The sequence below is a fragment of the Castor canadensis genome, chromosome 18 (assembly GCF_047511655.1).
Source record: "Castor canadensis chromosome 18, mCasCan1.hap1v2, whole genome shotgun sequence".
NCBI classification, from domain to species: Eukaryota; Metazoa; Chordata; class Mammalia; order Rodentia; family Castoridae; genus Castor; species Castor canadensis.
In genome coordinates this window covers 15725336-15741945 of record NC_133403.1, presented here as the reverse complement: position 1 = coordinate 15741945, position 16610 = coordinate 15725336, and the positions used below count along the sequence as shown (strand labels likewise).

At 36.0% G+C, this 16610-nt stretch overlaps 1 pseudogene; it reads right to left on the bottom strand.

Moving 5' to 3' along the window:
* Nucleotides 1–7558: 7558 nt before the first annotated feature.
* The window catches only part of LOC109702687 (RNA-binding motif, single-stranded-interacting protein 1-like), a 113690-nt pseudogene continuing 104638 nt past the window's right edge, over nt 7559–16610 (bottom strand).

Genomic DNA, 16610 nt, shown 5'->3' with positions numbered 1-16610 from the left:
CACTTGCCATAATTCATTAGTATGTAGACCCCTAGGATTAGCACCAGACGGGAGAGATCTGTAATGTAAAGGAGCACATAAGGACCTAATTTGATGATATCATGAACAGTATGAGGAGGAATTTTATAATGCATGTATAATCTGTTGGCATTAGTATGCAAATGCTGATGTTCTTCTTCAGGGGATGAAAACACTGCACATGTAAGTTTATCTGCAATATCATATCCTCGCACTAGAGGGCCGGGTAGATTAGAATGAGCCCTAATATAAGTAACATATAAGGGATAAATGCAGGTTTGTATTAGATGTTGTAAGGTGGACAATAATGTTTTCATAACTTTATGAGTAGTAGAAATAAGGGAAGTTTAAATAGCAGGAAACAGTCCTACTACAAAAGCTGAATCTGAGACAATATTTAATGGTTTATCTGTAATTTCTTATAATAATTAAATCAGAACTGCTAACTCTACCTGTTGTGCAGAAGAATAAGTAGTTTGAATAGTTTCATGTAAATCAGTTCCATCGATACCTCCATTACCAGATGATGATACATCTATATAATAAACTGAAGCATGAGATATAGGATTTTGCTTTACCATAGTGTTAAAAATAAATGGAATTCATTTTTTAAAATCCCACAATTTACCTGCTGAGTAAAGATTACCTATATATCCATAATAATTGCTTATACTATTACTTAAATTATCATTAAGGGATAACAGATTTTCAAACTGTTTGTTAGTATGGGGTAAAATAATGAGTTGTGGATCAAATCCCAGAATCTGTAGGCATCTTGTTCTTCCCTGTATAAACCTAAAACAATCAAAGGCCATTCTTTAGGAAAACATTCAGGAGTAGGCAATCCAGGTTTAAAGCTCTCATAGTTACCATAGATTCAATTCTATTTCTTAAATCTATAAGAAGTCCCCATTTTTCTGATTTTTTCTTAATATAAAACACTGGGGAATTGCAATGAGAAAAGGAAGGTTTGATATTCTTGTGTTCTAATTGTTTTTGAACTAATTGTTTCAAAGTCTGTAATTTTTTCATTATTCTAGGGCCAATGAGGAGTCCAAATGAGAGAATCTGTTTTCCATTGAGTGGGAATAGGGTCAGGCTTTAAAAATTCAATGGCCCCTAAGAAAGACCCAGTCCCCAGAGATCATGTTTAATATTTGGTGTAATGATACCAGATTGTCCTTGTAAATTTTTCCTAAACCTTTCCCAGGAACATATTTCTTTTCATCATTTGCAAGTATTGTTCAGAATATGTAGTGGGAATATAAATTTCAGCATTTTAGTATTGTAAGATATCTTGGCCACATAAATTTATAGGAATTGGGTGATATATGGTTGAAGAATGGCCTGTAAACCTTCAGGGCCTTCACATTTAAGTTTTTGTGCACTTTGTTGTAATTGTGATGCCTTCATAGTGCCTACTCCTTGCATAGAAAAATCAGCATCTTTATTGGGACAAGTATGAGGCCACTGGTGTAGAAGTAATAGAAATATCAGTTCCAGAATCTAACAAACCAGTAAAGGTTTTTCCATTAAGGTTTAAATTGCACAAAGATCAATATTATTCTTGTATTAATGTTGAATAATTAATTTGTTTATTAGTACTGCCAAATCCCCCATGCCTTACGTTAGAAGATTTAGAAATACCAATGTAAGGCAACAACAAATGAGCATTATGTTCTCCCTTTTTAAAAGACCAAGGAGTAGAGACAGAGACCATAAGATTCCATTCTTTTATAAGATTCATATCCAATGCATTATAAGTGTTATTGCCATTCATATTAAACATAACAGTAAACATCAGTCGCAATTCATGCAGCCATGGGGAGATGGGAATATGAGCTACAAATGAAGGGTCATTCTTTCTTCCCAAGCTCTTGTCGGAGTGCATATGTAAATAACTCATTTCCTCTTCAATGATTCTCCTTTCAGGATGTTCATTCCAATCCTTGTCCTCTGGGGGAGGACAATACAGATAATCAGTTTCTCCAGGAGGATCCCTTGCAATTGCTGGCACTATAAGCGGTGGCAGTTTACTTTGGGTTTCCTCCAGCACAATAGAGCCATGACAAAGCACGTTTTACTTTTCATATCTCCTGCATCTAATTCTTACTCATGAAGGAAAGCTACAGTATCTTTCTCTAAATTTTCTTCCCTTCTCCCCCCACAATTATAATTACACAGAGAGGATTTGGTCAAAAAATCATTCCAAGTATTACCTGTCAAAGTTACATTAGTACAGGGAAGCACCATTAAAATTAACTCTTTGTTATGTCTACTTTAAAATGAGATCAGGGAAGCAGGAAAAGCATACCATCAGCATAACCTTCTTATTTATATCTGAAGGACATGAAGCCATCTGGGAAACCTTGAGCACTATTTTTTTCTCTGGATGTCTGATTCTGAGACCTTTGACTCAGTTTCTTAGAGTTTTCTCACAAGGCCAGATACCAAATCATGCAGGCACAGTCCCACTGCTGGCTCTGTGATATGTCCATAATAAAGCATCCGTGTGCAATCTTAATCTTTGCTCATGGCACGTTGGTACTGATTGTCGTATCCTGGAACAATCCTTCATGCAACAGGAGAAGCCTAAGAGTGAGACCTTGTCCTGGTCCATATTTGGAAAAAATAAATAGGCTGTTTTCTTATAAATTCACACAGGCTTGTCATCTAATGGAGCACATTTTTTAAAAGACATAGAACACATAAAATATTTTTCAGTCCAAAATAGACTTTTTTCCTTTAATGTGGTACAGTTTACATTTTAAATGAGGTACACCTTCTTTTATCCAATAATTACTTGACAAACAGGCACAACTTGTTGGCTGCCAGCCTAGCCATGACTCACTTCAGTGTGTTCCATGACCCACCAAAGTTACTAAGCTTTATGCCCATTCTGGGTGTTCACTGACCCCACATATGGGAACTACAGCATCAGCACCCAGGGGTTTGCCTCCTCTGGCCATAACGGTGGTGCACAGGGTGCCAGGACTCAGGCTGTGAATGCAGAAATGTGTAGATACACCTCATCTTAGCCTGAGCACTTTGCAACCAGCTGGTCTCTCACTGAGTGCTCCACAGGAGGTGGCCCTGAGCTCTCTTCCTTGCCTTGTTACATGAGGGGTAAGCATGAAAGGAAACAATCTAAAGATGACTGCTGGAATGAATGTTTAAAGTAGGAATTTAGTTACAAATATTTTACACATCTGCAGGTAAAAAATGCATACATTATAGTAACTCAAATGATAAACCTTGTATGAAATTTGTTTTAGAATTCATAATTTGATTGGTAATTGCAGAAGAAAAAGGAGAATGTGCTTTGAAAATTCAAATATACTCTGCACAGGAATAGACAGCAGTCAGTCTCCACAGGAAGGGTTAGCCATTCATCTGGTTGTCACAACCCAGCCCAAGACAAGAAAAGGAAGTCAAAGCAGACATCAAGCATGGATTCCTGGATTTTCAGTTCAATGGGTTCCTCTCCTGGAATAAAAGTTGACTTCACTCAGTGATACTATTCAATGAGAGGAAATAAAGAAAATCATCTACAAATTCACTTTAGTTCAGAAAGTAGGCCATTTACAAATGAAATTTGAATTCTCTTACATTTCTAATTAGAAAAATTATAATCAGAGGTCCAAATCAGTTGGACAATATTCAAATGCAACTTTCTGTTTGGATGAAAAGTTAATATTGATTTCTTTTTGGCTCAACATTAAATTCACCTATGCTTTAAAGATATTCCCCAAAATCATGAACTAGAATGTATACTGATTTTTTCTTAAAATCTAATAATTCATTTCTTCCATGCCTATAGCTTCAGTTAACACCTATAAACAGAAGAACCATTACATCCACAACCCTAATTTGGAAGTGTCAGTCTTGCTAGGAATCATCAAATACACCACAAAACCATGATATGTGAAATTGAACCCATGACCCCTTGCTTGTTCCTTTGGTATATGCTATTTGTAGCTACCATTTGTGTCAGAAAGATCCAGATGTCACCCCTGACATCTTTGCTTCCCAATAACCAGAAATTCTGGTCTTCTGAGGCTGTGTCAAATGCAACCATGCCATGTTTTTCCCTGGCATCATCCATGTCCATGTGACCTGTGCTTCTTAACTTGAGTAAGAGACACCAAAATACACCTTTTCTCCCACCATCCCCCTTTGTCTCCCAGCATCTATTCTCCACATAAGCCAGGGTCATCTTTGCACATGCTTATCAGGCTGTAAATCCCCATCTACTACATTAAAATTATTCATGGGCTAATAGAAAAGTCTCTAATTTAAACCACCACAATCATTCAGGATGAAGTTTAAACATCACTTCCTATATGATTCTTGATCTTTCAGTTATATGATGGAAAGACAATTATTTTTATAAAATATATATATATATATATATATATATATATAGCCACAAAACATATATATGCATGTGTGTGTCTATATGTACAAATATGTATGATTTCTACAAACATACATCCAAACATATATATATTAATAAAATATAATATGTGTAGTTTAAAATCTGGAGCATATGTATTGTCCTCTATATGATCTCAGAATATATTCTGGTTCTTATATAATTATCTAATTGGTCTGTCAGAGAGATGTGCTTCCTCTGATTTCAGAAGTGAAATTAATAATTTTCAGTAATGTGTGTAAATCTGGATTTACACAAGCCTATGTCTTTTCAGAGAGAAGTTACCTACTGTTTTCAATATGAAAATTTTATTTATTGAGGCAAAGGCATATAAAGTAAGATTTAACATTACATAGAGAAAAAAATCTTTTTACATTATGTACATTTACATGGTTGTGAACTAATCATCTCTATTTGATTATAAATCATTTTATCATCCTATACTCATACATATTCTCTCCTCCTGGAAACTGCTAAAGGGTTCTCAGTACACAGTGATTTTCTATTCTGGATATTTTATTAAAATTAATTCACATACTATTTGTCCTTTAGTGTCTGTCTTCATTCACTTGGCATGATGCTTTTCTTGTCCTCCATGTTGTCATATGTATCAGCACATTATTCTTTTCATGGTTAAATAATGTTCCCTTGCATGAATATTCCACTCTTCTTTATCCACATCTGGAATGCTGTTACTTAGGATTTGCTGGATGCCCATCACCCAGTGGCCTGCAAACCTCACTCTCTCCTGTGACTTAGGACATTTGTCTAGAACCGTTTCCTAACTAAGAAAACGTTCCATCCATTATTTAAAGTTAATCAGCTTCTTCAGTACAGATAATCACAAAATTAGTGTCTGCAAAAACACTGGCTTATATTACTTCTTTACTGTCATCCTTGTTCCTAGAACTTTTCCTTTCCCCATAAAGGCCTCACTTTAGTGTGATTATGGTGCATCATTAAACATACCTACAGCCTGGTTAAATGTGAGCTTTTTCTGAATATGTTGTTTGAATCTCTGGTGATAGTTTGTGATATAAACTTTCTCCTCAACACCATCGTTTGGCCTAGGTCACTACTTACACTGCTCCTTTTGTCCTTGTTCGGAGGGAATATTTCACAGCAGACTCCAGGCATGTTTTTCAGATCTGTCTTGTGATGATGAAAATCGAGTTGTCACCAATTCCCTGCCAGAACAAACTGAGCTCTCATGTCTGTTATGAACCTATACACCTGTACAAAAGTGTCTCCAATGTGTGCTGGACTGAATTGGCTACTTACAGTACACATGCTTTATTTTCTTAAAAATTCTAACATTCCTTTCCATAAGATTTTGAGATTTACACTCATACCAAGAGGACTAGAACAATTTTGTTTCCTCATATCTTAGCCAAAACATTATTATCTACCTTATTATTTATTGGGATGATTGTAAAGAATCATCTCAATGTTTTAATATTCATTTTCCATATTAGGAGAAAATTGAGCATGTCTTCTTTCCCCTTTGTTTATTATTGTGCTGGAAATACATTGTGGCATTTACAGAAGTTCTTAAAATATATCATACTTGAATTCACCCTCTCTAACATTCTCCTTTAACACACACCCCTACCCTCCTTTCCTGGAATAGTCTCACTAAGTCTCAATTTTCCATTTACATACATGTGTACACATTATTAGCACCATATTCACCCTATTATACCTTTTCCCCAATTCTTCTTCTTTGGGTAGGGTACCACCCTACCCAGACAGAACCTGTTCTGTCCTCCTGAACTCTGTTTTTTTAAGAGAAAAAAATTATCAGAGCCAGCAGTGGGATCTTGGCTGTGTGAGTTAGTATCTGGTCTTGTGAGAAAGCTCCCAGGAAATGAGACAAAAGTCTCAGGACTAGACGTTGCATGTGTGATTTGGTATCTGGCCTTGTGAAAAACTCGAAGGAACTGAGACAAAAGTCTCAGAACCAGACATCCAAAAAAAACAACAGTGCTCAAGGTTCCCCAGATGGTTTTGTGTCCTTTAGATGTAAATAAGAAGGTTATGCTGACCATGTGCTTCTCCTGTTTCTCTGTTCCCATTTTAAAGGAGACATAACAAAGAGTTAATTTTAACTGTGCTTCCATGTACTAATGTAACCTTGAGACATAATACATGGCATGCTTTTTCTGCCCAAATGCTCTCTGTGAAAAAAGGAGTTTAAAAAAAGCAGAAGTAATATTCATTAAAGTGGCTATTGAGCAAGACTTTGTAGTCCCCTCATATTTTATGTCTCTGGTCACCAAGGTACAGCCAATAAAGGGCAACAGCTCTTGCCATGAACAGGGACATGAAGGATAATTCTGAAAGTGACATGGAGACCCTCAGATAAGGAGGTAAGTGAGACAAGGTGGGGCAAAATCAGTGCAGAGTCCAGCCTTTTCTTTCACTCAAAGCTAGAGTTAAAGGACTGCTTAGAAGTAATTTGTGAGTATAATCCCCGGTTTCCTGAGAAAGGTACTTTGGATGAAGAACTTCAGGAGTGAGCATGTAAAAATGTTGAAAAGGCATACGGACAGGGAGAAAAGATACCTGTACATTTTTGGATAACATGTACTCTGATTAAATCTGTAATTCTTATACTTCAGGGAGAGAGAAGGGAAGAAAATTTAGAAAAAGAGACTGTTACATCCCTTCATGAGTATAAATTAGATGCAGGAGATATGGAAAAAACCAATAAGGAAAGTAAAAGGTACTTTAGTCATGGCTTTACTGTGTTGGAAGAAACTGAAAGAAAAACGTATCTGCTTGTAGCGCAGACAGTTGCAACAGCTCCACCAAGAGAAATTGATGATCTTTATCCCCCTACTTCAGAGGACGAGGATTGGGATAAATATCCTGAAATGGGAAACATTGAAGAGGAAATGCATTATTTACATATTCGCCCAGAAAAAGTCTGGGAAAGAAGGAATGACCCTTTATTAGGAGCTTGCATTCCCATCCCCACATGGCCACATGAATTGTGACTGCTGTTTAATGTTATGTTTAATATGAATGAAAATAACACTTATCATGGATTGGATATGAATCCTATGTAAGACTTTAAAAAGGCTTGTGAAACTTATGGTCCGGCTACTCCTTTTTGTAGAGAATATTTGGCAGGATGGAACAGCGACGCTGGGTGGATTCCCTTTGGTTCTCATACTGTGGCAAAAATGACATTATCATCAGCAGTGTTCTGCAATGGAAAATGTGGTTATCTGATAAAGCCCATGAAAAAGTCAGAGCTTTAGGGTAGCAAGGCAATGTTGGGGCTATTTCATATGAGATGCTGATTGGTACAGGTGCTTGTCTGTCACAAGTCCATCAGGTTAAAAATATACCTCCTTCTGCCTTGCCTCATGTGTGTGATGTTGCTTTGGCTGCATGGGACAAAATTAATATGGGGACAAAATATCAAAGCAGCTATACACAATTACAACAGGGACCAACATAATCTTATTCTGATTTTATAGGAAGATTGGAGGAGTGCATTGAAAAACAAGTGAGAGGAGATCAAATGCAAAAAAATTACTGCATCAATTGGCTTTTGATAATGATAATGAGGACTGCCAAATTCTTATTCGACAATTTAAGGAGACTGGTGATATTATGGACTAATTAAAAGCCTGTCGTAATGTGTGTACTTTCAAATATAAAGCCAGAGTTGCTGCCTTAGAAACCATGGGCAATACAAAAACAAAAACAGCCAAATGCTTTAATTGTGGTAAAGCAGGACATAAGAAAAAACAATGCAAATTATTGGCAAAAAATAATAATAATAACAAACCTGGTAACCCTTCCCTTCCTGGGACATGTGCAAGATGTATAAAGGGACACCATTGGTTCAAAGAATGTCACTTAAAAATGGATAGAGAAGGCAATCTGTTACAAATAAAATATGTTCAGTCGGGAAACAAGTGAGGGGGCCACTTTTAGGCTCCAACAAGTATAGTGCTACTTTTTTCTCAATTCAATTTTTTGTTAATTTGGATTAATGATTTAATCTCTGAAGCCCGCTACTGCTGGGAGTGCCACCCTTGATTTTCCTTGTCCAAATGATATTGATGTTTATCCCAACCAGTGTTCATTTAAACTTTCAACTCATATATAGGCCCTGTTCCTGAAGTGACAGTTGAATTTTTGTTCGGCCAAAGTAGGTTAACTATTAAAGGGGTAACTGTACATATTGGAGTAATTGCCTCTGATTATAAAGAGGAATTGAAACTGATGGTCTCTGTCTCTACTCCTTGGTCTTTTTAAAAGGGAAAACATATTGCTCAATTACTGTTGTTGCCTCACATTGGTATTTCTAAATCTTTTAATGTAAGGAATGAGGAATTTGTCAGTACAAACAAATTAACTAACATTAATACAAGAACAAAATCGACATTTGTGCACTTTAAAAATTAGTGGAAAACTTTTACTGGTTTGTCAGATTCTGGACCTGATATTTCTATTATTTCTTCAGGCCAGTGGCCTCATAGTTGGCCCAATAAAGATGCTGATTTTTCTATGCAAGGAGTAGGCACTATGACAGCATCACAATTACAACAAAGTGCACAAAAAAAATTTAAATGTGAAGGTCCTGAAGGTTTGCAGGCCATTCTTCAACCATATATCGCCCAACTCCTATGAATTTGTGGGGCTATATCTCTTACAACACTGTAATGCTGAAATTTATATTCCCACTATGTATTCTGAACAATCTTTACAAATGATGAAAAGAATGGAATATGTTCCTGGGAAAGGTTTAGGGAAAAATTTGCAATGAAAATCTGATATCATTACACCAAATATTAAACATGATCACTAGGGACTGGGTGTTTCTTCGGGGCCATTGAGTTTATAAAACCTGACCCTATTCCCACTCAATGAAAAACAGATTCTCCCATTTGGACTCCTCATTGGCCCCGGAATAATGAAAAATTACAGGCCTTTAAACAATTATTTCAAGAACAGTTAAGAGCACAAACATAAACAACCTTCCTTTTCTCCTTGGAATTCCCCACTGTTTTTTATTAAGAAAAAATCAGGAAAATGGGGACTTCTTATAGATTTGAGAAATGGAAATGCATCTATGGTAACTATGAGAGCTTTACAACCTGGGTTGCCTACTCCTGCATGTTTTCCTAAAGAATGACCTTTGATTGTTTTAGATTTACAAGATTGCTTTGATAGTACCTCTATACATCCCAATGATAGAAAAAGGTTTACACTTTCAGTCCCCAGCTTAAGTCAACAAGAACTTTTACAAAGATATCAATGGACAGTTCTGCCACAGGGTATGACTAATTCCCATGCTATGTGTCAGTATTTTGTGGGGAAAATATTACACCTATTAGAGTAACATTTCTTGATGCGTGTGTCATCCACTATATGGATGACATTTTTATCTATCATGCACGTTCTAAATAATTACATAAAATTTTTGAAACCACTCAAAAAGTTTTACAAGTAGGAGGATTGGTAATAGCTCCTGAAAATATACAAACTACTACTCCTTTTCAATATTTAGGTCATGCAGTTGAGTGACTCACCAGTCCTCCTCAAAAATCTACATAAGAAGAGACCCATTGACAACTCTAAATGACCTTCAAAAGTTAATAGGAGACATTAATTGGCTTCATTCTTCTTTAGGTATACCACATTACAAACTTACTAATTTTTTTCTCTTAGAACGTGATATTGGACTTTAACACCTGCTGCTGGTAATGAATTATAATTTTTTGAGTCACGTTTACAGACTGCCTTTCTAACAAGATTTGATCCTTTAAAACCTATTTCCCTGTTACTATTAACTTCTCCACATTCTCCTACAGGAATTTTAGTACAAGAGGACTCTCTTTTAAAGTGGCTATACTTAAAACAAAAAGAAACTAAAGTGTTAACTTCACATATTGATCTAATATCCTCTTTAATTATACAGGGAAGAGCAAGATGCCTACAGATTCTGGGATTTGATCCACAACTCATTATTTTACCCCTAACTTAAAAGAGTTTGAAAGTCTGTTACCCCTTAATGATAATTTAAGCAATAGTATAAGCAATTATTGTGGATATATAAGTAATTGTTACTGAGCAGGTAAGTTGTGGGATTTTTAAAAATGAATTCCATTATTGTTAACACTATAGTAAATTTAAATCCTATATCTCATGCTTCAGTGTATTATATTGATGGATCATCACCTGGTAAAGGAGGTATCAATGTACCTGATTTACATGAAACTATTTAAACTACTTATTCTTCTGCACAACATGTAGAATTAGCTGTTTTGATTTACTTATTGCAAAAATTACAGATAAACTATTAAATATTGTCTCAGATTCAGCTTATGTAGTAGGACTGTTTCCTGCTATTGAAAGTTCCCTTATTTCTACTACTCATAAAGTTATGAAAACATTATTATTCACATTACAACATTTAATACAAACCCGCACTTATTCCTTATATGTTACTTATATTAGGGCTTATTCTACTCTGCCCAGCCTTCTAGTGTGAGGAAATGATATTGCAGATAAAGTTGCCTATACAGTGTTTTCATCACCTGAGAAAGAACATAAGCATTTACTTAGTAATGCCAACAGATTACATGTGCATTATAAAATTCCTCTTCATATTGCTCATGATATCATCAAATCTTATCCTTTATGTGCTCCTTTACATTGTAGATATCACCCATCTGGGTCTAATCTTCAAGGTCTACATATTAATGAGTTATGGCAAATGGATGTGACTCTCATAACTTTTTTCCACAGCAACCACATTTACATGTTGTTATTGGTACTTATTCTACATTCATTTGGGCCTGTTCCTCAAAGCAATGAAAATGTTCGTGCTGTCATTGCCTCTCTCTTATAATACTTTGCAGTGATAGCAGTGTCCTCTAAACTTAAAACAGACATTGGGCATGCATGCACAGGTTGTCAATTTAAACAATTTTGTAGGGAATGGAACATTGTTCATGTCACTGGCCTCCCTTACAATCCACAAAGAACACATAGAAATTTAAAAACAAAATTGTTAAAAAATAAAAAGGGGGGAACTCCACAACATACCTTAGCATTAACATTTTTCACTTTAAATTTTTTAAAATACCTACCTGTGATAGTTTGACTGCAGCAGAGAAACATTTTGGTAAACCTTGCTCTTGGCCAGACATACAAATCCTGATTTGTTATAAATGCTTTAACTCTTGGTTGCCTGGGCTCTTACTTAAAAAGGGCAAAATTTATGCTTGTTTCTGCACATGTCCATGGATCCCTGAAACATTATGGGTTCGTCTTCAGAGTGTCAGGCCCAGGAAAACCAATGAACATGTCAAACAAAGTGATAACCGCCCCTGAAAGGGAGACTCCTAAAAATGAACAAATGGAACAGGCTACATACAAGATGTATGCTCTTACTTTTAAGAAGATAAATTCTCATCCATATTATGTGAAAAATTCCATCCCTACTTGAAGACAAATTAAAGCATTATCAGAAAAAGATGAAAAGGTCTTATGATCCACTTGCAGTCCCAACACTCCAGAAAATCTTTTCTAGGCCATGGTTGTTATCCTTACCTGTACATCTGCAGTAAGTGGACAAGTGTATTGGGCCTTTATATCCCATCCTGTTCTATTAAAGTTAGTGGAATGGTCTGAAATGGGACTATTGTTTTTACTAATGATTCCAGCCCCCTTCCTTCTCATTGGAAAAGTACTGGACCCAATCAGGTTTTGGAGGAAGGGGCTGCTATGAGTATATCCTTAGGATATGAAATTCTGCCTTTGTGCATTGGTCATCCAACTCTTGTCTTCCTATAAGCATTCAAACATGGCTTATTATACTGCCTCCTACACAGGAAAGCTGTACTGGAATTGGACTACTTAAGACATTTTCTTTAAATTTTGCAGAAATAAATAATACTAACATGTGAAAACCCAATTTCCCAATATGTGAAACTATATCTTATAAACACTGGAAATATTTCCCTCCTCACTGGAGCAATTGTCGAGCTGGCACTGGAAATTTACGTGTATCTACTCATAATTTCTCCTTTATTGATTGGGGCTCTCATGTGTGCTTTGTGTACAATTATCCTGAACATTGGAATAGGACTTTCTGTGATTATATTAACAAAATTGTTTGACATTGTAGTCCATTACTAGAGAACATCATATGAAAGGACTAATGGCATGGCATGATGGGGGAGTGTCATCCCCAAGGCCTGATTGCTAATACAAAATATTACTTATCTAGAGCAACCTGAATCTTGAAATTGGTTGCTGGCTCTGTGCCAGTGACCTATTGGAAAGGAAAATTTTCTGGAAGCAAATATTCCTGGTCTGATTATAGCTTTGATTATTGTGCATCTTTTTATATGCAAGCATGTGTCAGCTTACCATAGATCTTAGCTCTTGGCACTTTTAGTTTTAACTTTACTCTAAAAAGTGTTGACTGCCTTGATTGCAAATTATACACCTGTGTTAACAATTCTTTATCTATTACATGGTCCTCTCATGCATTTTTTATATTAAGGGCAAGAAGAGATATTTGGTTGCCTGTAAACTTAACAAGGGATTGGCAACCCTCTTCCTTAGAAGGTTTAACGACTAAAGTAGTGTCTGAATTATTGACATGATCAAAAAGATTTATCAAATTGTTTTTTCTTGCTATAGTTGGTCTGATTGCTATTGCTGCTATGGTTGCCATGTCAGGAGTAGTGTTACAGACTTCCATTCAAATACATGAGTTTGTTGCACAATGGCAAAATCAATCACACATGCTATGTACTACCCAATCTAAAATCAATAAAAAGTTGGAAAGCAAAATCAGAGACCTACAACAAGCTATATCATGGCTTGGGGATTAGATAGTTAACATACAACCCCAACTAATGCTTTCTTGTGATTGGAATGTTACTATGTATTCTGTTACTCCAGAAAAATATGTATATTTTGGGAACAAATAAAATATCATTTACACGATCTTAGAGGTAATATCATCTTAGATGTGGAAGAATTAAAAAGGAACATTTTTAACACATTTAAAATTTAATATTCTGGCATTTCTTATGAAGGCTTGGCAACAGGCATTGCAGATGTTTTACAAGGTATGGATCCTAGGTTTTGATTTCAAAGCATTATGCATAGTTTATTAGGATCCAATAGTACTTTTATGGTTTGTCTTGTCATGTTTTTGTATAGGATACTATGGTCTCCAGCTACAATTAAAATCTTACAAAACTTCTGAAGCCACGGTCACACTCGGATTGCTAAAAGTCCCACTGAGCCAACAATGGGACTATGCCTCTGTGATTTGGCATTTGGCATTGTGAGAAAGCTCCAAGGAACTTAGACAAAGGTCTCAGGACTCGATGTCCTAAAAAATAACAGTGTCAAAGTTCTCCTGATAGCTTCGTGTCCTTAGATGTAAATAAGAAGGTTATGCTGACTGTGTGCTTCTCCTGCTTCTCTGTTCCCATTTTAAAAGAGACATAACAAAGATAGAGTTAATTTTAACGGTGCTTCCTTGTACTAATGTAACCTTGACACAAAATACTTGGCATGGTTTTTCAGACCAAAAGCTCTCAATGAAAAAGGAGTTTATATAAAACAGAAGTGATCTTCAATAAAATTGCTATTGAGAACAACTCAATAGTCCCCTCATCTTGTTTGGTTCTAATTACCCAGGTCCTGCTGATAAACGGCAACAGTGTCCACATACCCTGTAAGGTCAATGGAGAATGCTTTCACTGGACTCTATTATACTGTACATGACTAAGAAAAGATAGTGAGATTAAAGACACACCCAATGACACGTTGTGAATTAAAGTGCATATGTATTTAACATCAAGAATACACACACTAGTATCAACTCAAAATGGATCAGCAACCTTAATATCAGACTTGAAACACTGAAGTTGGTAGAGGAATGAGCAGGAAACACTCTGGAAGTAATAGGTATAGGCAAAGACTTCCTCACTAGAATCCCAGCAGCCCAGTAACTAAGAGAAAAAATGGATAATTGGTACTTCATAGAATGAAAAGCCTTCTGCACAACAAAATAAATGGTCTCTAAACTGAAGAGACACCCACAGAGTGGTAGAAAATATGTGCCAGCTATACATCAGAAAAAGGACTGATAACCAGAATATACAGGGAGCTTAAGAAACTAAACTTTCCCAAAATCAATGAACCAATAAAGAAATGGGCAACTGAACTAAACAGAACTTTTTTCAAAATAAGAAATTCAACTGGCCAAAAAACACTTGGAAAAATGCTCACCATCTCTAGCCATAAAGGAAATGCAAATCAAAACCACACTAAGGTTCCACCTCATCCCTGTTAGAATAGTCATCATCAAAAGCACCACCAACAACAGGTGTTGGTGAGGAAGTGGGGTAAAAAGGAATGCAAGCTAGTGCAACCAGTCAGGAAAAATATCTGCCATATGATCCACCAATCCCATTCCTGGGGATATACCCAAAGGAATGCAACACAGGTTACTCCAAAGGCACCTGCACACCCATGTTTATTGCAGTGTTATTCACAATAGCCAAGTTATGGAAACAACCAAGATGCCCCACTACTGACAAATGGATCAAGAAAATGTATTTATAAACAATAGAATTTTACTCAGCCACGAAGAAGAATGAAATCTTATCATTTTCAAGTAAATGGATGGAACTTGATCACATCAGTCTGAGTGAGGTTAACCTGGCTCACAAGACCAAAAATCATATATTCTCCCACACATGTGAACTTTAGATCTAGGGCAAATACAGCAATGTTGTTGTACTTGGTACATGACAAGGCGAGAGTTTATACGGGAGGTATGGGGGTAAGTAGTAAACCCAAAACATGAAAAGGTTTGATGTCCCCACTCCAGAGGAAATAATTCAGAAACTTTAAAGTGACAGAGGTCAACAGGAGAAGGGAGTCAGGAACCCATGTAAAGATCACTTAGAGATGAATCAACTTGGGTTGTAACACTTTTCTACATAGAAGCAATGCTAAGAATATTTCTGTATAGCTGTCCTTAACACAACTAGCAAAACCGCTTTGTCTTTCTTATTATGCTTCTGTCTTCTCTTCAACAAAATTAGAGTTAAGGGTAGAACAGGTTCTGCCTGGAAGTGGAAAGGAGGGACACGTGAGGGCATGGAGCAGGGGAGAGAAATGACTCAAACAATGTATGCACATGTAAATAAATGAATCAAAAAAAGAATACACACACATTTTAAAGCACCAAAACATGTTTTGTTTTGTTGCATTTAAAGCCATCATAATTTTTTCTTGGATGAAATTATTTAGAACAAATATTCATATTTATTTGATTTTCCTGGAATATTTTAAGTACACATGAAATATTTCTGTTTTCCCCGTGAATTTTTTGTCTATTAGAGAATTAATTCCATTAGATCACACTAATTGATACCTCAGCTGTGATTAAAACTCAGATCTCACCAATGTCACAGTTTCATATGCTAATATTTGATCTTTGTAAAAATGATTTTAATAGTTATATTTATAATTTAAATAAAACATAACAATTTATGTGCAATTTTAAGGAACTTATTTTAACTTTGTGTAAGTCAGTTTGCTTGTTTCTTAAAAAAACTAACAGTTCTACCCATCTCACACAGTGGTTATCAAAATTAAATTTAATGTCCAAAAATAACCATCACTTAGCATGTAGGAACCAAATACATGCTGGATATTTTTAGCCTATTGCAGAGGAAAGCATCATTATCACATGTTGGGTAAGTGGAAATGCAAATTTGGTATCAATGGCATGCAGCATCAGTTATGAGTGGGAAAAGGGAAAGAAGAGCAACTTTTCAGAAAGTTGAAGCTTATATGATGGTGTGTCCACACACTCCAGAGCACACTAGACATGTGGCCCAGTAAAGCACCTGTCACTGCTGTGCTCTCTGTTTTGTTGTGTACGTGACCATGAAAATGTTGTTGGACCAGTCCATGGCCTCTGTCAAAGGGTTCAAGGCAAAGCTATGAAGAGATCAGACTCTAGAGCCTGTGATGCAATTCAAATCCCAATTCTAATACAAACTTTGAGATTGGGGAAAGTAATTGATTTTTCTATGCCTTGGTTTCCTGGAGTGTAAGGAGCCAATAATATTACTTATCTCATGGGATT